This window comes from Mixophyes fleayi, chromosome 4 (assembly GCF_038048845.1).
Source record: "Mixophyes fleayi isolate aMixFle1 chromosome 4, aMixFle1.hap1, whole genome shotgun sequence".
Classification (NCBI taxonomy): Eukaryota; Metazoa; Chordata; class Amphibia; order Anura; family Limnodynastidae; genus Mixophyes; species Mixophyes fleayi.
Window position 1 is genome coordinate 74,643,920 of NC_134405.1, and position 22,843 is coordinate 74,666,762.

The 22,843-nt window shown below is 40.1% G+C and overlaps 1 protein-coding gene and 1 long non-coding RNA gene across 4 annotated transcripts in view; one reads left to right on the plus strand and one right to left on the minus strand.

Annotated features, from left to right (window-relative positions):
* Nucleotides 1–6,162, minus strand: part of LOC142151632 (uncharacterized) — an 82,891-nt gene extending 76,729 nt beyond the window's left edge. For both annotated transcript variants that reach the window (XR_012691220.1, XR_012691221.1), the window contains exon 1: nucleotides 6,075–6,162. This is a non-coding gene — a long non-coding RNA (uncharacterized LOC142151632). The remainder of the gene's footprint in view (nucleotides 1–6,074) is intronic.
* The window catches only part of UNC5D (unc-5 netrin receptor D), a 397,571-nt gene that overhangs the window by 224,113 nt on the left and 150,615 nt on the right, over nucleotides 1–22,843 (plus strand). The window lies entirely within an intron of this gene.

Sequence of the window (22,843 nt, forward strand, 5' to 3'; positions counted from 1 at the left end):
TAACATAATATGTACAATGATCATAACACCATCCATCAACTAATCTTCTATATAAAGCGGTAAATTATAAACAGGAAGATGTTTATTATTATTTTTTTAAGCATTATTGGCAAACATTGTAATTGAAAAAAACTCTGCTGTCATGTGACAGAAAAATATTTAATATTTAAATTCATCCGCTGCAATGTTTAGTGCATGCTTACCAACTTTTCCTCGGTGAGATGGGTGTGCAGGGGCGGGGCTTAATGAATCGCATTATTTTTGCATGACATCGCTAAGATGATGCAATATTTGCGTCATTAAGCCCCGCCCCCCACCACTTATCTATTGTGGGGCAAGAACCGGGATGTTGCTCTGCTCTCCCAGGAGCCCGGGAGGTCTCCCAGAAATGCGGGAGTCTCCCGGACATTCCGGGAGAGTAGGCAACTATGCGTTAAAGAAAAGCAGCTAATGAATCTCTAGAGACTGAAGTGTCTTTTACATTTCTGTCTCCATTACTGAAGTCATGTTGTCTTACCTGTCAGTCTTTGATTAAATCTTGGTCTCCATGAAAATGGCCACCTTCATAGGCATCAATACATGGACATAGGACACAATTTCTGAACTGTGTCACCATGCCACTGTTGGCGAAGCCAACCACGTCTTGTACTGGCTCAGCATCAGGGAGAATGTCAGACTCTTCAGGAAGTGAGGGAAATCCCCCCTATTTCAGGGAGTCTCCCTGACATTCAGGGAGAGTTGGCAAGTATGGTTTAGTGTTCACTGTTAACAACAAAGTGAAAAACTAACACTAATTTTAACTACCTGACAAGTTCTTTTGGACTGAATGGAGAAGCTCTGCTTATTCAGGGTTCATGTTAAGCTGAACGCAAATTGCGCTCTTGGGGTATAATCCGCTTTTTTACACCTGAGCATGCACACACATTGCTCATTTCTGCATTAGTGCCTTGTGCACTTCCCAACAAGTAAAAAAGTGTATTATACCGCAAGAACGCAACTTATTAACATGAGCCCCTCAGATTGATCTTGATAGAGAGATTATTAATCCGTATAGCTAATGGAGCGTCCATGCACATAAACTGTTAGAGAAGGCCATGAGAAGATTAAGGCCATAAAAGACAGGTTTGCTTTCTCTCAAGCTGGCCTATTTATCATTCAGCGGTGATAACAGATTATCTATCACCACTTTAAGCCGCTACTTGGTCTTCCAGTTACTTTCAAAAACAAAAATTAAGAAAACAAACAGACTGTATATACAAAGTTGTATAAACTAAGATTCACCCGTTCAAAATATTTCCACAAAAACATGGCAAAACCGTGATGATTGCAAAATTTAAAAACATTTAATTGGCTTACCTTTTATTTCTATACGCATACTAGGCAGTAAAGAATTAATATGAGACATTTCAGGCCTGACATCTCTCTGGCTCTGGCATAGTGTAATCATCATCACCATCTATTTATATATCGCAACTAATTCCGCAGCGCTGTACAGAGAACTCACTCACATCAGTCCCTTCCCCATTGGGGCTTACAGTCTAAATTCCCTAAAATACACACACAGACAGACTAGGGTCAATTTGTTTGCAGCCAAATAACCTATTTCAACCCGAACTGCGCAGTAGACTGTCATCGTGCAAAAACGCCTAAAGGACCTTGCGCTGAATTGACCCCCCTCCCCCCCCTATTTGTCTATATTAATTTTGCTGCCTTTCCTAAGCACCTACAGTATATTGGCATCTTATAATCTGCAATAATAATAATAATAATAATAATAATAATAACTATTATTTACATTATTATTATTATCAGCATTAGGCTTGGTTGAGAGACTATCCCACTTACAGCAGACTCTGCCATCTTGTGTTATTTCAATGGCATAATTATATTTTGATTAATAGTGTGTGATGGTTATACAAGATTTCTGTAGCTGTAGTTGGAAAATTAGCAATGACTGAGCTATTAATCAAAGACTTTTTTTAATCTTGTGAAAAAAATTAACAGGAGAGTAAACTTCAGTAACACATGATGAATTTAAATACTCACAATATCTGTATTAAATACAAACCGCCAGACCTTTCCTAACCACAGATAAAGTGAGCAACTAATATGTCAAAATGATGATAAACTGTTGAAAGTAAATGGGAAATAAACACAGCCAGGTTGTGATTGTAAGGATGATATATATATATATATATATATATATATATATATATATTTTTTTTTTTTTGGGGTTAGGTGGACATTTATATTACTGGGTAGGACACCCCGCCCCCCCCCCCCCCCCCCTTTGTCCCCAGCCTGAAATCTTAGTGACATGTATTCAACAAGGTGCTTTAAACATTCCATGGAGATTCTGCTCCATGGTGACATGTTAGGATTGCGCACTTGCTGCGGATTTGTTGGCTGCACATCCATGCTGCAAATCACCTATTCCACCACATTCTAAAGGTGAATTGAGATCTAGTGACTGTTTAGGGCACTGGAGTACACCGAACTCATGATCCTGTTCCCTTGAGATGATGGGTGCTTTGAGACATCCTGCTGGAAGAAGCCATTATGAGATAAACTGTGGCCATAAAGGAATGCACATGGTCATTAACAAATTTCAGGCTGGCTGTGGCATTTAAATGATGCTCAATTGGTATTAAGCTGCCATATGTGTGTCAAGAAAACATCCTCTACAACATTAGACCATCGCCACCAGCCTGCACAATTTGCATAATGCAGCAAGGATTCATGTTGTTTATGGCAATTCCTAACCCTGACATCTGCATATTACAGCAGAAATTGATACTCGTCAGATCAGAAAACATTTTTTCTAACTGTAGGCTCAGTTTCCTGTACTTAACTGTCAGGTGTGGAACCTGGTATTCTGCTGTATCCCATCCACTTCAAGGTTTCAGAAATGTTTTACTGCATACCACTGTCTTAACGCATGGTCATTTTAATTACTGTTGCCTTCCTGTCATCTTGAACCAGTCTGATTATTCACCTCTGACCGCTCTCTTTTTGCTCACAGAATTTAGACTGTAATCTCCAGCGGGGCAGAGACTGATGTGAGCGAGTTCTTTGTACAGTGCTGTGGAATTGGTGGCACTATATAAATAAATAAATGATGATGTTGATGAAAGTCAACTATTCATGGGGTTTTGTATTACGGTTCTGTGATATAATGTTTTCCCTGGGGCAGGACCCAATATTTGTCATATGAAACCTTTAAAGTGCCTTTTGGCAAGGATCAGATGTAGATGATTATGTACGAAGTCGGGTTTAAAGGCGCTCACTGTAGGCTATGGGCCATCACCTGGTGCTCTGACCTGAGGTGTTATGTGCCTTTGTGCACCCTGAGCCAGAGGTGCCGAAAATTCACTAGGTGATGGAGCCACGCTAGGCACACAGTATGACATTTTGCAGTGAAGCACTTTTGATTTTACGTAGCACCACTTTCCTTTACCCGAGCCTTTTGGACGGGTGCAAGGAAATCTTTTTATATTGCTGGCCAAAGTGGCGTTCACGACACTTATTTATTTATGTATTTATTTATTACACTACACATTCTTTTTGCATGGTTTCTTTTGTGTTTCTGTGTTTTTTTTTACTTTTTGGGGGCGGAAGGTAGAATCCTTATTGGCCATCATACTCCCCACGTTTGTTGGAAGCCTTTCCTTACAGGAAGGGAGGTGAAGGCTCCAGTCTCAGGGGAAGGCTTTGGCTGAACCCACTGAAGAAATGGTCCCACCGAGCTTTACGGCGCAGATGGGCCTAGAGACCCTTGTCCCTCACTGGGACCTTTTGGCTTCAGGAGGATGGGGAGGAATGGGGTCTTATTGGTGTGGACCCAAAGAACCAAGCCCCCCAGCATAGTGTGAGCACTGCACTGGGTGACTGGAGTGACTGGGTGACCCAGGTTTAATAAAAAAAAACTACTAAACCTTTAAAGTTGTCAGCTACATACACTGGAGGTAGCTGATCTGTGGTCTGTACCAATATTTAATAAGATCTAGTTTATAAACACAATAGGAATTAGTTTGTCATTTCTCAGTCATGTCATTATAGTATTGACATAAGTAAATTGAACGAGAGAACATTTTTATGGAGGATTCCAAATATGAGGCTTGTATTAGATTAGATTTTAATATAACTAAACGTATTTCCATGTGCACCTTATATTTTCCTAAAAGTGCATCATTGTAATATTCTAAATCTGTATGTACCATGTCATGTTTCATGTGCTGATTGTCAACTTACATCACTGGTTTAAGAACTTGAAAATTGATTAACCTAGTAATGTCACTATTGTTCTCTATTGGCCGACTACTAGCATCATGCATTATTAATTCAAATGTTTTATAGGCTGTATAATTTAATTTTATTAAAGTAGATCATTTAAAAATGACATTGTAACCTTGTTAAGGAAAATGTCATGAAGGGGATTGTAATGCACCAAAGTCCACCTATTATTATAATTATTATTATAATTAATATTGATTTGTAAGGCACCAGTGTGCTGCTCTGCAGCACCAGATGGTGGGGAAAACAGAGCATAGATAAAACAGACATACAATGTTGACAAAATAAATGTAGACATGAAAACAAATGGTAGGTAGTGTGCTGCTCATGATAGTGTTTACAATGGAGAGGATTACACCTGGGACAGTATTACAAATGATGTGCTTAGATGCACCTGCTCAGCAGCAAATTTGCCCTAGAAATTATTTTAAAATATAGATATTTATTTAGTTAAACAGTGTGAGATGAAGATACATTATGGCCAACCTACTGCCGATTCACTGACTTCAAGCTAAATGTTCCTTAAAGGAAATATCCACTTTGGTGTCCTTTGTTTCGGGATTAAACTTAAAGATCTATTTTGCTATTATTACTACTATCTTGTGATCAAGCATTTGTTATGTATGACACATACCTTTGCTGCAACATCTCTGTCTTCTGTGGGCTGCCAGTGGTTGGAACAGAGTATAGCAAAATGCGATTCATTCTCCTTGTACAAAATTATAATCACAGGTATATGGATAAACTGCATACACTCAGACCCCAGGAATGGATATGCTGCAGTTTGAGTACATTGTAGTTAAGCTCTATCAGAGAGTGTATGTAGAAAATGACTGCATTCAAACTCAATTTTAGTATTGTTTTGGCTTCCAGTTTTTAGGATAAAAAAATATGATGCTAGTATCAGATATGCAATGGGGGTTATATTTGCAAGCTAGACTCTACATGTATTTTGCACATTTAACTCCTAAAGCAGAAGTCCACCAAAGTAGACTTCCCTTTAAAACAGCAATCCCATGAAAAAAATCTGATGTATTCTAACATAACTAACCATGTTAGGTTATAAGAAAAATGTAGGTATTCACCATTTCCCTTGTTTTTTTCCTGTTCAGGCTGCTGTTAATGATTTATGATTGTTGACTGCCATGGTAACCACAGACACGTGGCATATGATGTAGTGGGCAGAGAGGCCTCTGAGCTCTATCTGTACTGTGACATCCTCCTTCTCCCCTCCCCCCTACAATCACATGATATGATGTGAGCTGTGAGCCTGTGTCTGTGTAGCATACTGACTATGTCTGTAACTGGAAGCCATGTTTGTTTGCCAACCAGAGAGCTTTTGAAAAGGAAATAATGATTAGCAGGAGGATGGCTAGATGCTCGCTAAAAGGTACGTCATTTGCAATTTAAATAAATAATTACTACTTATGCAAGACTGCTACTTTAAGTGAAAACTAACTTGTCATACTCCATACTTGGCAAGGAACGCCCTTAAACTAACCAGCACCTCCCATCAGAGGCTAAAACTGCTTCTCCATCGCAAATGTCACCCTCTTGCTCTACAATTACATGTATTTGGGAGAAATGTAGGGGCACATTGTGTTAATGACAAGCTCATGTACTTTTATAATCCTACTCAATAAAAATATATCCTACTTGCACTTAAAGATGTATCATGATACTGACATACCCCAGACTCAGTCACCTCTGGAGAGACAAAAGCACGTACGGTTTTATATATATAAATAATACCAGTGACTTTTAAAGATATTAATACCTACATGTGCATTTCCTCCTGCTGTAATCAGAATCCTTTAGTAATATGTCCTTGATGGGCCGTACATTGCATAAGTCCGTGATACATTTCTTTCCACCTGCCAGGATGGGATAGAGAGGGCTTGGGGAGAAAATGAGACTGTAGCTGGGTTTTATGCAGCAAGATACTTAAAAGGCAGCTAAAGGGTCACTAAGCGAAGGTAAGATTCTGTAAGCTCACCCTGTTGGAGTAGGCATTATTCCTGAATCCTGTGCGTAGTTGCAGGGTAGAATATTCAAGGTCATTTTGAGATCAAGTCACAGAGTTAATATATCTTATCTCTATTTTCTACACTCAAAAGGCTAGGGAGAGAAGCACACTTTAGAAGCTCTGACCACATATATGGAAGCTTTGAAAGTAGTAACAAATAAACCTATTAGTTTAATGTACACTGAGGGATCTGTGGATCAAGGAGGTTTTTACCATTAGATTAATGAAAGGAAAGGCATTTTTAACTTGAATCAGTTGGTGTCAATTAACTTTTTTTTTTTACTCTGTGATGTGGTTTAAGCTTTTGATATGAGAGTCAGAAGATGGAGATATGTTGTATTAAATGATACTTATCTGAATTTGTGTACTTTCTCCACTGAGGTCTCTTATTTAATTTGCAGCAGCAATTTCAGCTAAATGGAGAAAAAAAAACAACTATTTTGTAAAGTTTATAAAATACAAGATGGACTTTTGGTGTAAAGGACCGAATGTGTTTAAAATGACAATATTATTGTAGATAAGAGAATATTGTTAAGTGATGGATGCTTGAAGGATAACTTGGCTTAAAAAATATTCTGTAATTAAAATTATTATGCTGCATACTATAACTTACTGAAATAACGCCTGATAGTGAAAAAAGGACTTCTACATGAAATTGTCTGTTGAAAACTCTTGCTGCCATTGGAATTACCAGTTTAGGCCACCTCTAAATGAAGAGATGCTAACACAAGCTATCAATGAAGCAGACTGAAACACGACCTATCTTTGCACATATTACGAAACAATCACTTTTTATTTTTTGCTGAATGTAACATATTGGAAAAATAATAACCGTCACCAAATGTTGGCATTCCACCAGACTCCTCCTTTGTTCACAGTTGTATGTTCCTGCAGGAATTCCTGCTTGTCCATTAGAGTATTGTAGTACAAAGCAAACAATCAGCCAGTAGCCAAGTAATGCATATAGTCTCTGCAATATCGTGCTGCAATGGGCCTCCTGCATCAACACACAATTGTAGTATTGGGGTGTCATCAAGGGCTCCTTATAGGGGCTGTTAGCCTATCAGGCCCATCAGTGCTCTGGCCAGATGGCCGCTTTGGGCATGATACCCACTGGTTATACAGAATGGTTGAGTTTAGACCTGCTCAACACATTAAAAGCACATGTGTTCAAATATGGATTTAAAGGGAATTACAATTTAATTATGATTAGGATTACTGATCCAGTGTTCCCTTTATTGCTCCAAAGTTGCAACTCTCAGTAAAATAGTTAGCCCTTGGTGTTGGAAGGTTTGCAGAGTAACTCTAAAAGCGAAACATTTAGTTTTGTGTGGTATTAGGTCACCTAAATAAAATACAAAGTTGTATACATCACCAATGGGTGCCTCATAATGGTTTGAGCAGAGGATTGTCTTTCCTTTTTCTGTGACTTTTGTCTTTGCCTAGCAGATTCAATAATTCCCTCTCCTAGGTAGACACAGGGGCTGCCTGGCAAATTTTAGCCCGGGGAGACGAAATTCAGCATTTTAAAGGAGAAACATCCAGGTAGCCCATTGACCCAGCCCAAGGTAGCTCACTATAGGACCAGCCCAGAGGGCACATGCTTCCCTGTCCAACCAGCCCCTGCATAGATTATTGCAGGCATTATGGGGGAAGCCGAAATGCTAGAGCGACTGACCACAAATGTACTATAATAACCTATGACAAGCATTGCGTTCTAACTGCATATGTAAATGACTTTAAATGGCGGTCCCAAAAGTTGGATGCCACTTTCCTGCTAATCAGAGAGGGCAAAAAAAAAATTAAAGAACATCCACTTTCAAATTAAAGTACAGTTTTTGCCATTCAAAAATCTAGATACCTTGGTGGCTAAGTGGTTAGCACTTCTGCCTTACAGCACTAGGGTCATGAGTTCAATTCCCGACCATGGCCTTATCTGTGAGGTGTTTGTGTGGGTTTCCTCCGGGTGCTCCAGTATCCTCCCACACTCCAAAAACATACTGGTAGGTTAATAGGCTGCTAACAAATTGACCCTAGTCTGTGTCTGTGTGTGTTATGGAATTTAGACTGTAAGCTCCAATGAGGCAGGGACTGATGTGAGTGAGTTTTCTGTACAGCTCTGCGGAATTAGTGGCGCTATATAAATAAATGGTGATGATGATGATACCTCCTTGATGTGGCCCTGTCAATGCCTATAACACTGATTAGGCAATTGGTGAAGTATTTTAATAAATCATTATAGCATTTGTAAAGTCTGCACATGAGCGTATTGTTTTTACCATCTCCTCGCCTCCAAGATGCTGCCGCTCTATGAGCAATCTTCTCTGTATATATCAGTCTCTGTAAGCACGCTTCAAAGGAGACCTGTAATACAAAGAGAGGTTGGCTGTGCGACTGGAGGGTGCAGTTTCATGTCAGCAGAAGCGAGCAAGTTCCTTCAGACATTTAACAAACAACAGGACCAAGGATTAAATAGAGTTTGCATTTTTACTGCAGGCGGGAAAAGGGCAAGTGATTCTTATCTGCCGTCACATTTTATGTACGCCACAGACATTAATCTTGTAGTCGGGCAATTGCACAAATCGAAGAGCTCATTAATATAATATTACTGTTGCTGTTAATGACTGTCTATGGAAATAACTCTACATCAAGTCATACACACAAATAATATGGATCCTATGGTGATATTATTCAGCGATCAGTTGTTAAAGCATGAACAAGATTAAATGTTCCCTTCACTGGTGTTAGATCTCATTTGCTTGCGGAGAAAGGATTACTCTCAGTGATGGTGAAGGTTATCAGCTATAAAATTTCTTTTAAGGTTATGATAAAACAGAACAGAAATGAAGTTTGACAATGGTAGTACAGGTCAGGGAGTCGCAGGAGGGTGCACTCTCATTTCCTCCACCAATGTTTTCGGATGGATGGAAGAGTGCAAATTATAAAACCATTGGAATCTATACATACAATTTTCCATATGTAAGCTAATCATTAATAGTAGCTATAATTTTTTCTCAGAATGCTTCCTCTGTGCACCAGTTGGCTGCATCTGAGCAGATAGAAATGGTTCACTTGGGATACCAAATATGTATTATTATTATTATTATTATTATCGTAGATTTGTAAGGCGCCACAGTGATCCACAGCGCCGTACAGTAGGGAAGACAAGGACATACATAAAACAAGACATACATAAGAAAAGAACAGACACTCAGACCAAATGAATGGACACATGAAAACAAAGGATATGGAGGACCCTGCTCAGTAGAGAGCTTACATTCGAAAAGGAAGAGGGCACAGCTGAAACAAAAGGAGCGAGTGGGGCGCAGAGTGGAGATTGGGACAGTTGTGAGGGTGCATTAGTGTTAATAGTGCTATTGAGGATAAGGTCACCTCTAAAAATGAGATGGGTTTTCAAAGATCATCTAAAGATTTGAAGGCTGTGGGAAAGTCTGATTGAGCATAGTAGGGAATTCCATAAGTAGGAAGCAGCATGGGTGACGTCTTATAGGCGGGAGTGAGAGGTGGTTACCAGAGACGAGACAAGGCGCAGATCAGAGGTAGATCTAAGAGGGTGGGAGGGAAAGTATTTTGATATGAAATTTGAGATGTATACAGGGGTGTTGTTGTTGAGTGCTTTGTAGGTAAGGGTGAGTAATTTGATTTTGATTCTGGAGGACAGGGGGAGCCAGTGTAGGGATTTTCATAGTGGTGCAGCAGATGTGGAGCGGTGAGAGAGGAAGATCAGTCTTGCAGCAGCATTTAGGATGGATTGAAGTGTGGATATATCAGTGTCAGGAATGCCAGATAGCAGGAGGTTGCAATAGTCAAGACGGGAGATGATGATATGATATATACTTAACAGGACTGACATCTCTTTAGGTTTTATCAGAGCCTCAGATATCCCCCAATTGTATTATCATATTCATCATCGGCTATTTATATAACGCCTCTACTTCTGCAGCGCTGTACAGACTCACATCAGTCCCTGCCCCACTGGTCTGTGTATGTAAATTCCCTTACATACAAACAGACCAGTAGAGACTAAGGTCAATTTATTAGCAGGTAATTAACCTTCTGGTATGTTTTTTACTATTTATTACTGACAGATCCAATGCAAACTCTATTTTAGTAACTCTGATAACAGTTACTGTTAGATGAGATCCACATCAGCAGGAATTCCGTTATGCAATCCAAAGGCAAGAAACCTGGGATCTCCTGTAATGGCGTGAAAGCACTCTGGTGCTTTGAATGCTATCTGTGCACATTGCGTGGGATGGCACGGTGACTGATTGGTTAGCACTTCTGCCTCACAGCACTGGGGTTATGAGTTCAATTTCCGACCATGGCCTTATCTGTGTGGAGTTTGTATGTTCTCCCTGTGTTTGTGTGGGTTTCTCACACTCCAAAAATATACTAGTAGGTTAATTGGCTGCTATGAAAGTGACCCTAGTCTCTCTCTATCTCTATGTGTATGTTAGGTAATTTAGACTGTAAGCTCCAATGGGGCAGGGACTGATGTGAGTGAGTTCTGTGGATAGTGGCGCTATATAAATAGCTGATGATTGCAGGGACATAATCCAATTGCTGCTCCCATTGTCTGTCATTGACAGCCAGAGAGGGGGGTCATGCATTATGGGGTGTGATACCACCAAATGTGACATTGAAAAAAGTTATTTTACATGAAGGGGTTAAATTATTTTCATGCTTTCCCTTATTTTAATGCAATGTAGATGAAAGCAAACATCTAATTAGTTGCTATGGGTTACAGTGTATTTGTGCTCAATACACCATGGTGTTAAATAAGCCCTTAGCTGTAGCTTAATTAAAGCTTAAATAGAAACAGAGGCCAGAATGCCTGCAGTATTTGTTGTAAAGTGAGATTATATGCCAAAGGATTCACTTTGAAAAGATAAGTAAATAAGTTTTATATAGAAATGATAAAAGTTCAGTCAACCTGTAGCTGAACTGTTTCTCGCTGAAGAGACAGCTACATAATATAACAGGCTAATTAATAAATATAGCTCAGATCAGAAGAGAATAGACCTCTACTTTTATCAAAGTGACCAAGTTGTGAAGTGCTCCTTGCTTTTGATAGGCACATTTTTTTTCCTACTGGTGTCCTTAAGTGTGTGCATTTGTGAAGAGGTTAAACAACAATAGACAATTAGACACTTGCAAGTGTTGACACACCAGCAGAGAACATAGAAATGAGGCTCTCATCTCTGAGTGGAGAAGGTATCACTTTGTCATAAGGCTGCTTGCAAGCAGATAACAGGGCAGGATATTGCTTCCTTTGTTAGCTTGGGAGAGGATGCTAAGATTGCTGGCTACACCGACCCTGATAACAGCATTATTGTCAACTCTGCTGCTGTCCCGTACATATGTCACAGTAATTGAGGTACCAGATCTGGCAGCAATTTCCTGACACCAAGTACCCCGCTAGCGCCAGATCATGGAAATGTTGCATAGTACCTGTCATTGATAATGTAATACAAGTAAAGGGTGTTAGAGTCGATGGTGTCTTTGGGGATTGTTAACGGAGAAACAGCATCAGAGAAATACACATTTCCTGTTAATAATTGAAGCGCAGTTAAATAAAATGTTTTTTTGTGAAAAATCTGAATATGCTCTTAAAAATGTAAAATGAAACTTATTTGAACATTAGTTTATTTGCTTATTAAGTGTTAATATATATGTCTAGTATAGCAGTGTGGAACTGACCAGTTGTGAACATTTTTTTCTTTGTTTTAGTGTTAAAAAACTTGTGATTTAAGAATGTTTCCATGACTCACCCTAGAACAAAGAATACTACAGCCAGTGACCTGAGTCAGTCCTAGAAGACTCAATTTGTAGGATTATGCCTCCTCAATGTAACATACCACACGCATACCTCTTGTAGAAATCCATGTGCAGATTGCATACTGCATGAGTATGAGATATGGCCATGTGACACCCCCCTTCATTCATTCCATATTTGCCTATTTGGTCGGAAGAATGTATAGGAGACTCCCGAATTGTTGGGAAGAGCAGGGCAACCTCCTGGGGCCTGGACACAATTAATTAAATGGCAGGGGTGGGGCTTATGAGGCGACTCATGCATCATCGTGGCCCTACCTCTTACCATAATACGATAGAAATAATGACGTATGTTTAAGGGGCGTTGTGAAATTACGCGATTCGCCAAGTCCTGCCCCCACACGCCCACCTGCCCCCTGCATCTCCCGGAGGCAAACTTGCCAAAGTTGGCAAGTATGATCCATTCGAGAGGCACACAACACGCATTGGAAGCATTACAAATTTTCTCATGATTGGGACAGTCCCTTCATATCAGGATAAATCAAGACACTTGGGAGGTATGCACCCATATATAGCAAACTCTCCCTGTTACCTGAAGCTGGGTGCTGGATTGCTATTGCTGATTAAAATCTCTACCCTTTGGGAAGGACCCTGCAAACATAATTAAGTTTTCCCAATAAAGACTGTAGCTCACATGCCAGCTGCACACTGTTCCACATGATAAGGGGCTCAGACGCCATGGTGCCTATGATCCCCGCTTATATCCCCTCAACTTTTTCCCTGTCTCTGGACAGCAGATTCTGAACCACTGAGGCCATGTTTCACAAGAGTCTTCGCAGGAGAGAAAAAGATAGGACGTTTCTCTGGCTGCCAATGTAAGGGATTAGCTGCCAGAAGCCCCAGGTATACACAATCCGACCCCTAAGTCATCTCACTCTTAAAACTTCACTAAACACCACACAGCCGCATCATTTGAATATAACAAAATTTACTTGACACTCCGCCCTTATTCTTATACATAATCTGCCTGCGGTCATGGTGCAAATCGCCTTAATTGGGATATTGGCTAGAATGAAAGTGATAAATCAACAGTCCTACAAGAAGAGTTCAAGACAAGTTCAAAAGTATTAGGCATCCTGTAAGGCAGACCAGGTCATCTGGGACTCTCCAGCCGCTATGCTTCTAAGTGGCAGGCTATACTGGGACATGTAGCTCTACCACAAGTTGAGCCACATGTTGCTTCTCTGTTGTGAGGGGATATTAAAATTCTATTTTTGTATAAAGGCTCAGTGGCAGCATTTCAATAACAATGTTTGTTTTGGCCAATCCCAGTGGGCCTTTCCTTGGTAAAAATAAAAAAGATTATGTTTGCTCCAGGACAAACCATGTTACAATGCAAGGGTTGCACATTAATTTATTATTCTGCACATAAGTTAAATATTGGCTTTTTTCATATAGCACACAAATACTTGATAGCTTTACTTTTACACTGAAACTTAAAGTTGATCTAGGACATGCCCTATCCCAACTATAAATCTGTTCCTATATTTTAAATTTACCTCCGCTTCCAATGCAACATGGTTTTGCCCAGGTGCAAAGTTACTCTTTTTTTATGCTTTGCTCTCCTTAATGACTCAGGCCTTGAAAGTTTGGGATTGGACCAGTGTTTAGATTTCCGCACTACTTTGGTAGCACTGCAAATTGCTTTTTCATTTTCGCACTCCCCATAATTATAGGACTTAAAAATAATCAAAGGAGAAGTAAATTTAAAATTTAAAAAAAGTATATGTGGTGAAACGAGGTATTAATATCACCTCAACCAGTCTGCTCCTCGTTTCTCACAAGTGGACTGTAAAAACATATCCTTTTTCTAGCCCTCTGGTTCTCCATATTTGTCAGTCATATTTAAACGTCTATATATTATATTAGTAAGTACTTACAATGTCTGCCAACATGGTTTTCTTATCTTGCAGACTAGTTCATTGCTTCAGCCTAAGCAAAAGGGTTTTTGTCCAGCAGTTTTGTATAAATGTACATCACACTAGGAGGTCTCATCTGTTAAGATGGGGAAAAGGTCCACAGATGGAGCTCTTGTTTAATTACAGAGGACTACTTTGTGTATTTAAATGTAATGTGACTGGATTGTGATCTCTCCTGGTTAAATAACTTCTGTATAGCTACAGAACATTACCTATCCTTAATTATATCAAGAGTAGCTCATCTGCTATCCCTTTGTCTGTATGTTTACCTGAGAAAAGGAAAACACAAAAAAGGACAGGCAGGTCCTGAAATTGCTGAGAATGTTATGTATGGTTTTAAAAAGGAGCTCCAGAGAACAGCAAATTGGCATTCACTACCCAGTGAAAGTTGAAGTCAGGCTGGCGTTGAGGCCCTGGTCTCTGCCCTGACAGGAAAGGGACAATTGGTCCCTGGAGTACTGCCTTTGCCCTGATCTATCTCTCCAAAAGTGGAGTGACAGTGACTCAGGATCACTGCCTTACTGGTAACCTCAAAGGAGAAAGGGGGAGAAGCTTGGATGGATAGACAGCAATCCCTGCGAAGGTGCTAGGATCCTGGTAAAGTGTGTACATTATACCCTGCATGTTGTCTATGCCAGACTGTAATCTTATTTGTTGCAGGTTATTATTTAAACATGTTTAGTGCTGTTTGGTGCTACCATTTTGCTAAATAGACATATTTATTTTATTTCGGCTATTTGCCTAGGTGATTTTGAACCTTGGATAGGTAGCGGGTAGGCCAGCTGTGCGGCGCAGAGGGTTACACTAAACCCGGTATCATCACAGTATGTATAAAAGAAATAAAGAACGCCTACGAAAACTATTATATTACATATTATTAGATTTAAGGAATTTGTAGTAATATGCAATGACCAGATATTAAAGAAAATAATACAAGAGGAACAGCATCTGAAGCTGCTTGGCATACAACAGCGAGGGCAGTAACTCAGAAGCACTTATCATTGCAACATAGCATGACAATGACATATATAATATATATATATATATATATATATGTCATAATATGTATATAATATTACACATAATGCCGTTATAGTCTAAGAACAGCCAACATAGGGGGTTAGGCAGTAGGACTCCATTTGCACTAAGGCTCAGGAGTAATATTAATCTCCTTCCCCGTGTTCCCCCCATTATGTTTGAGAACACAACTTCCTGATTACGAGCCCCTGACTTTCTGAAATATACATGGGTTCTTAATTAACATGAACACTGCTATTTTATTAGCAAATATATATGCAATGTACATTATAATATGCACTGAACACCCGAACAGCTGGTCATTGCCATATTAGTGCCCGGAGAATGTACCTAGTGGATGTCAGTAATAACTCACATTTGGGCCTCCCAGCACTGACAGACTACAAGAACATTACTGTGAATACAAATTATCAAGGCAACTTGCCTTACCACTGATGGAGCCTAAACACCTATCCCTAGACATCCAGTAAATTAGAAAAAAGAAAAGATTAATTAGAAGACCTTAATGATGTTTCCATTAATGTCATCCCATCTGTGTGATCAGCCCCAAAAAGACATCATTTGGAGATTAAATCTCCCTCTGTGATACTGGGAGCTGTATCTGTAGACGCTCCCCAAAACACCTACACATATGTTTCTCATCATTATGTCGAGCGCCAGAAGAATACCAATCATTCCGCTGTAATTAGGATGGAGACAATAAGGAGAAGAATGGATTTCTGATGGAGAAGGTACATGATTTAGCAAACTCAAGGACATCTGCGTCTGTAAGCTACAGGTCAGATTGATAAATGAGTATACAGCAGCATGGATGTATAAAAGTGTCAGTAATCAAACCCGCTTTGACCTGTGTGTAAGACAAAAGAGGAGAGAATAACACAATGCTGATAAAAGATGTTGCTTCTGGAGAGGTAAAGTGGCAGAGAAGAGGGGCTGCAATACAATCACAGGTGCAGGGAGGTCAGAACTGGATGCAATCTTCATTTTCCACTGAAATTGCCCTTTTCCCTGGCACAAACAGACACAAATGATGATGCACACACAAGGAGAATATACAGTCATTTTCATTGTGATAAAATGGAGAGTCCTTGAACAAATGTAAAGCTATAGTCAGGGTGACCAGATCCGCTATGTAAATCCGAGCACATATGTATTACACATGCTACAAGGATACACTACAGTTAATTCATATGTACAGTATGCTGTATAGCAGCATTTTTTCTATGCAGACATGCTGCAATCATGGGGTCTAAGTGAGGCTTGTGTGACAGGATTTACACGTTTGATGTGGTAACCTTAGCTATGACAACACACACTACTGCTATCATTGAGTGTAGGAGTTTATCAGCTAACAGGGCAGGTTTAAATGTATCCCTATTTAAGAGTAACTACATAACTGTGTGACTCATTGTCAGGCCCGCCAGCGGAATTTCAGGTCCCGGTACAGCAACTTCTTAGCGGTGGAAGGGGGGCATGGCCACACCAGGTTGGTGGCTCCTCTAACTGCACAGACAGACCCGCGCCCTAGACAGACTCGGGCCCTGGTAATTTGTACCTGCCCCCGTTCCAGTGCCCATGCTCATTGGCTAATAATTTGCTGCCTTGTGACCAAGATTAGTGTGTGGGGATTAAAGGTACCCCCATTTATGACTGGTTTGCTGAAAGCCGAGTTGTTGTACCTCTAGAGCCAATATGCATGTTGAAATGGGATGCATATACTGCTGGGCACTTAAGTATGTAGGTATAGTTTCAAGACCCTTTTAGGGCACCTTTTAATTTTTGCTGTAACCTTATGGCCCGGTGAGGACTTTTTTAAAAAAATGGTGGCTGAAAGACTGGGGCTGTCACGGGGCTGTCACTTTTTCACACCTTGTTTTTATGTGTTTATTCACATTTTGTATTGGATTGTATGGTAGACTTTAGGTTCCCACACCGACCCCTCTAAAATTGTTTTAATGCCCCCTCTTGGGGGAAAAAAATGTTTTGTCCCTGGGATAGGATTCATCTGATTCTGGGAACAGTATCACGCCCTAGCCGTGCAGTGAAGGAGGGCCTGAAGGGGTCTCTCCTGATAGGGACCTGGAGACCACTGCCCACTAGGGAGCTTAAGGTTCTGAAGATATAGGGGCAGTTTAGCATTTTTTTCATTAGATCACTTGGTGAAGAAAGCATGCAGACCAGGCTTAAATACATTAACACCTGAAAATTATATGTAAATTGTCGACATTTACTTTAAAAGAAAATATGTTACTGTATTGTTCTGCCACCTTCAAGAATATCAATTACAGTTCTTAAAGTTGAGAAACGATATTGCATGTATCTGGCGCAATTCCAAAAAACTCTTAAAGACGTTTTATAGTATTATATATGTGAATCTGTCTGACTGCTTCTTACAAGTAGAACAGTCAAAAAAATTCTGTTTTATTATGAAGCCTTGCTAAAATAGTTTAGACTCAAACCATTAGTTTTGTTTCAAAAACAAATAGTTTGCAAGCTAGAGTATATGAAAACAGAACTACAGAACTACATTGTAAAGATATGCATCTCCTCATATTCAAAGGAGGGGCTGCCATGGAATCTAATTACAGACGAACCCTGATACAGTTTAACAAATAGATCTTATTGGGGCAGCACAGTGGCCTAGTGGTTAGCACTTCTGCCTCACAGCACTGGGGTCATGAGTTCAATTCCCGAACATGGCCTTATCTGTGTGGAGTTTGTATGTTCTCCCTGTGTTTGCATCGGTTTCCTCTGGGTGCTCCGGTTTCCTCCCACACCCCAAAAACATTCTGGTAGGTTAATTGGCTGCTATCAAAAATTGACCCTAGACTCTCCTTGTCTGTCTGAGTCTGTGTGTGAGTGTGTCTATAATAGGGAATTTAGACTGTAAGCTCCAATGGGGCAGGGACTGATGTGAATGAGTTCTCTGTACAGCGCTAGAGAATTAGTGGCGCTATATAAATAGATGATGATGATCTTATTAGTATAGTCTAATCTACAATATTCAGTGTGGGCATGATCACCGGGGTGGTATTGGCAACTTCGCTTTTACCTTATGGGCCAGTGGTGAATTAAAACTAACCTGGACCATTGGTGGTGCTGAAGCCACTGTCTTAATTAATTACTTAAATATTCATAATTCTTTCATGTAAATTTGATTATTATTATTATTATTATTATTATTATTATTAACAACACACCTCATGCTCAAAATAATTATTGGTATTATCTTAGATTTGTAAGTAATGCTCCGCAGCACCGTACAGTAGGGAAAACAGTGCATACATAAAACAGGGACATACAAGGTGGATAAAATAAATGTAGGCATGAAAACAAAGGGTATGGAGGACCTTGCTCATTAGAGAGCTTACACTCTAAGTGGAAGAGGACACAGCTGAAACAAGAGGAGCGAGTGTGTCTCAGATTAGAGTTTGGGACAGTTGTGAGGGTACATTAGTGTGAATAGTGTTATCGGGGATAAGGTCACCTCTAAAAAAGCAATGGGTTTTCTAAGAGCATCTTAAGAGTTGAGGGTTCTGGGAAAGCCTGATTGAGCATGCTAGGGAATTCCATAAGTGGGGAGCATCAAAGGAGAAGTCTTGCGAGAGATGAGACAAGGCACAGGTCCAATGTAGATCTAAGAGGGCAGGAGAGAGAGTATTTTTATATAAGATTTGAGATGTATGCAGGGGTAGTTTTGTTGAGGACTTTGTAGGTATGGGTGAGTAATTTCAATTTGATTCTGGAGGACACAGGGACCCAGTGTAGGGATTTGCAAAATGGTGCAGCAGATGCAAAGTGGTGAGAGAGGAAGATCAGTCTTGCAGCAGCATTTAGGATGGATTGAAGTGTGGATATATGGGTGTCAGGAATTCCAGATAGCAGGACGTTGCAATAGTCAAGACGGGAGATGAAGAGAGAATGGATAAGAGTTTTAGTAGCATGTTGAGTAAAAAGCGTACATATTCTGGCAATGTTTATAAGGTGGAGTCAACAGGATTGGGATAGAGTCTGGATGTGAGGAATCAAACAGAGGGTGGAGTCAAGTTTGACACCAAGGCAGTGGGCTTGGGAGACTGAGGAAATTGTGGTGTTATTGACAATGAGGGAGACTTGAGGGCAGGTGATGACTCTGGCAGGAGGGAAAATAATAAGCTCTGTTTTAGACATGTTGAGCTTTAGGTCACGTTGGGACATCCATGTGGAGATAGTATAAAGACAGTTGGTTACACAAGAAGGAGAGAGGTCAGGGGAAGAGATATAGATTTGGGTGTCATCATCGTAGAGGTGGTATTGAAGGCCGAATGAGCAAATTAGTGCCCCAAGAGAAGAGGTGTGCAATGAAAAAAGTAATGAGCCAAGAACAGATTCTTGTGGGACCCCAACAGATATTGGGAGTGGAGGGGTGGATGTGCCAGAGGTAGAAACACTAAAGGAGTTGTTCAATAGGTAGGAAGTGAACCAGGAAAGAACTGTGTCACAAGGGCCAATGGTGTTAAGGATGTGTAGAAGAAGAGGGTGATCAACAGTGTAAAAAGCAGCAGAGAGGTCCAGGAGAATGAGTATTAAGCAAGGACCCTTAGACGTTGCAGTAAGTAGATCACTGATCACTTTTGTGAGAGCAGTTTCAGTGGAATGTTGGAGAGAAAGGCTGGATCGAGAGTCGGTTTCTTTAGAATTGGTGAGGTGAGCGCATTTTTAAAGGATGAAGGAAATGTGCCGGTGGAGAGAGAAACAGTTTGAAGAGATGGGATAGAGGGGGGCATGCAGTGGAGTAGAGGGAGCAGAGAAGTTGGGAGGGAATAAGGTCGAGGGGACAGAATGTAGAATGAGATGATCAGATGAGAGCAGAGACTTCATCTTCAGTAACTGGAGATAATTAATTAAGGGTAGATGGGGGATTGTAGGCAAAGGTGGGTAGAGTGGGTGGAGTCAGTGGAATTTTGTCTTTTAAATAGGTGGCAAAATCACAGGCTGTGAGGAAGGAAGAGGGAGGACATGCAAGTGTGCAGAGAAGTGAGTTGAAGGTGGCAAAGAGTAGGTTAGAAAACTGGGTCAATATTAGAGATTTGAAGAATGTTTGGCAATTGAAATGGCAGTGTTATAAGATGAAAAGATGAATTTATTGTGGAGGAAATCGGATAATAATTGCAGTATTTTAAAATAATATCTGTAAAATAAAATAGAGTCATACCTGCTGCAGTGTGTTACAATTGGGAAGATCTGTGCCCACTTACCAATCAAAACCCCCTATTATAATCTTCCACTGTTTGGGGTACTGATCCTAATTTGATGGATGCCTCATCTGGAGTTAACTAACTCTTACTAGTAAGAGGCACCTTAGGTAGATCTATCAAACCCTTATATGGAAAAGTGAAGGTGTTTCCCATAGCAACCGATCAGATTCTAGCTATCATTTTCTAGAATGTACTGCTAGAATATGATTGGCTGCTTTGGGCAACACCTGCACTTTTGCCATTTTGGTGTCATATGACAAAGAAAGCCCTTACTGTGGGTGACATGATGGGCCCAATGTCCCCCTTTAATACACCTTCAGCAGCAACACTACTCCCTGGGTTAACCATCTTCTTCTGCATCAGTTAGAAATTTCCATGGAGCCATCAGTTTGGATTTTTTTTTAAGAGTGTCATGGATGAAGTAGCAATGGTCACGTGTGAACAAATTTGAGAACAATGGTTTTCATCCAATACTTCATAGTCTCCTTTGGGAGAAACAAAAAAAGACCTGATAAGCTGGATGGCAGTTCCAAAAATACAAATCTTCATGTTAATTGCACTTTTAGCCTTGTTGTAATTGCTGATGTTGATGAATGTAATGATGTATATGTGGATTTCTCTGGGTCTGAAACTGGAACTTTACCAACTGTAGATTCTCAGTCATCATCATTTAATATTTGGAATATTTCCACTGAATTATTCCAAACCAGCAACATTTATTGCTGGCATCCATCACTGCTGTAACTAATAAGCAGAGCATAAAAATATAGCAATAAACATCCTAGAGTACTACTCTTAACAAAAATGTCCGCTTTAGTAATGATGCTTCTAAAGTTTGTTGTAGCTGCATCATTTCAGGAATTGAAATAAATCAATCGTGAATGAAAGCGAAATGCGTTTGTGGCAAAAAAGAAAAAAATTGCCATCAATTGCAAATTTTGTGCTAGAATTCAGCAGAATTGTTTTTAAAAAAGAATATCTATGCCTTCAAATAAAACTACTGGTAACCCAAGCACGGAGGTTATTTTTTTCTTTTTAGCACTTGTATTAGCACATAATTCCTTTAGAGAGTGTGGTGTAAAAACATAATTTCTAGATATTTTCATCATCATCATAATTTATTTATATAGCGCCACTAATACCGCAGCGCTGTACAAAGAACTCAGTCACATCAGTCCTTGCCCCATTGGAGCTTACAGTCTACATTCCTTAACAAACACACACACAGACTAGGGTCAATTTGTTAGCAGCCAATTAACCTGCCAGTATGTTTTTGGAGTGTGGGAGGAAACCGGAGCACCTGGAGAAAACCCACGCAAACACTGGGAGAACATACAAACTCCTCACAGATAAGGCCATGGTCAGGAATTGAACTCATGACCCCAGTGCTGTGAGGCAGAAGTGTTAACCACTATGCCACCGCGCTGCCCTGCCTTATGGTTTTGCTGCAGCCAGCAAGCACAACCTGATTTATTCTGCCTCAGACTAAGCCTGAATACTTTACTCACTGAAACGTACAGGGGTAGCCAGCTTCTCTATTTGTTCAGAATTTCAAAATATCATTCTGATAGAAACAGATTTAGAACAAAACAAATATGTTTTCAACAACAGTAAAGCACCCTACACAGTAGTTGCGCTGAGTGAGCTGTTGAATTTTATTTTACTTTGTACTGCATTTGTGTATGAATGACTTGGATGAAGAGTAGATATTAATGAAATGTTTGAAACTGTTCTGTAAAATATTTGCCTCGTTCTGCATTTGGCTGTGAAACTTTCCATGTTTTTAAAACAGAATTTGGCTTAAAGTGTTTTTGGTCATACCACGGTAATACCACACAGCAGAATGGATTAACCAGAGTCGAGCTGGACTGTATTACCACCTCTATTCATAGACTATAAATTCAAATTACAAATACAGTAACCTGTTTGCCCTAAATAAGCGTGAAGCCCAAAGAATTTGTTTTCGTCTTATTGTTGCTGGTCACTGGTTACCAAAGTACCAGAGAGATAGTCTCCCAGCATCATGAAAGCAACAGTAACTGGAATGCACTTGCCTCCAGACTGTAATCCTGTCTCAGTAGTGTTCAGTATCACATGTCACAGTATGTACCATGAGTGTATTCACCCCCGTTTTTTAATCATCTAACAGCTCACATCTTTATACACAGTTGGATCTAGTGAGCTGTGGGCCCCAGTGCAGGTAAGCAAGGAGGAGGGAAACGGGGCCACAGCTCACTAGATCCAATCCTCTGCATCTGCAGCAGGCCCCATTATATCCATGGGCCCTGGTGTACAGCACCTGCCGTATCTAAGGTAGTTCCGCCACTGCCATTATATCATATTATAAGGGGAATACAATTGACCGCAATACTCTCAAAACTAATACTGCCTGTGCACGATTACCATTCACACGGCAATTTTGACCTGGATTTCTGCTTGCAGTTCCCTGAGCCATGATCAAAAATCAGCGT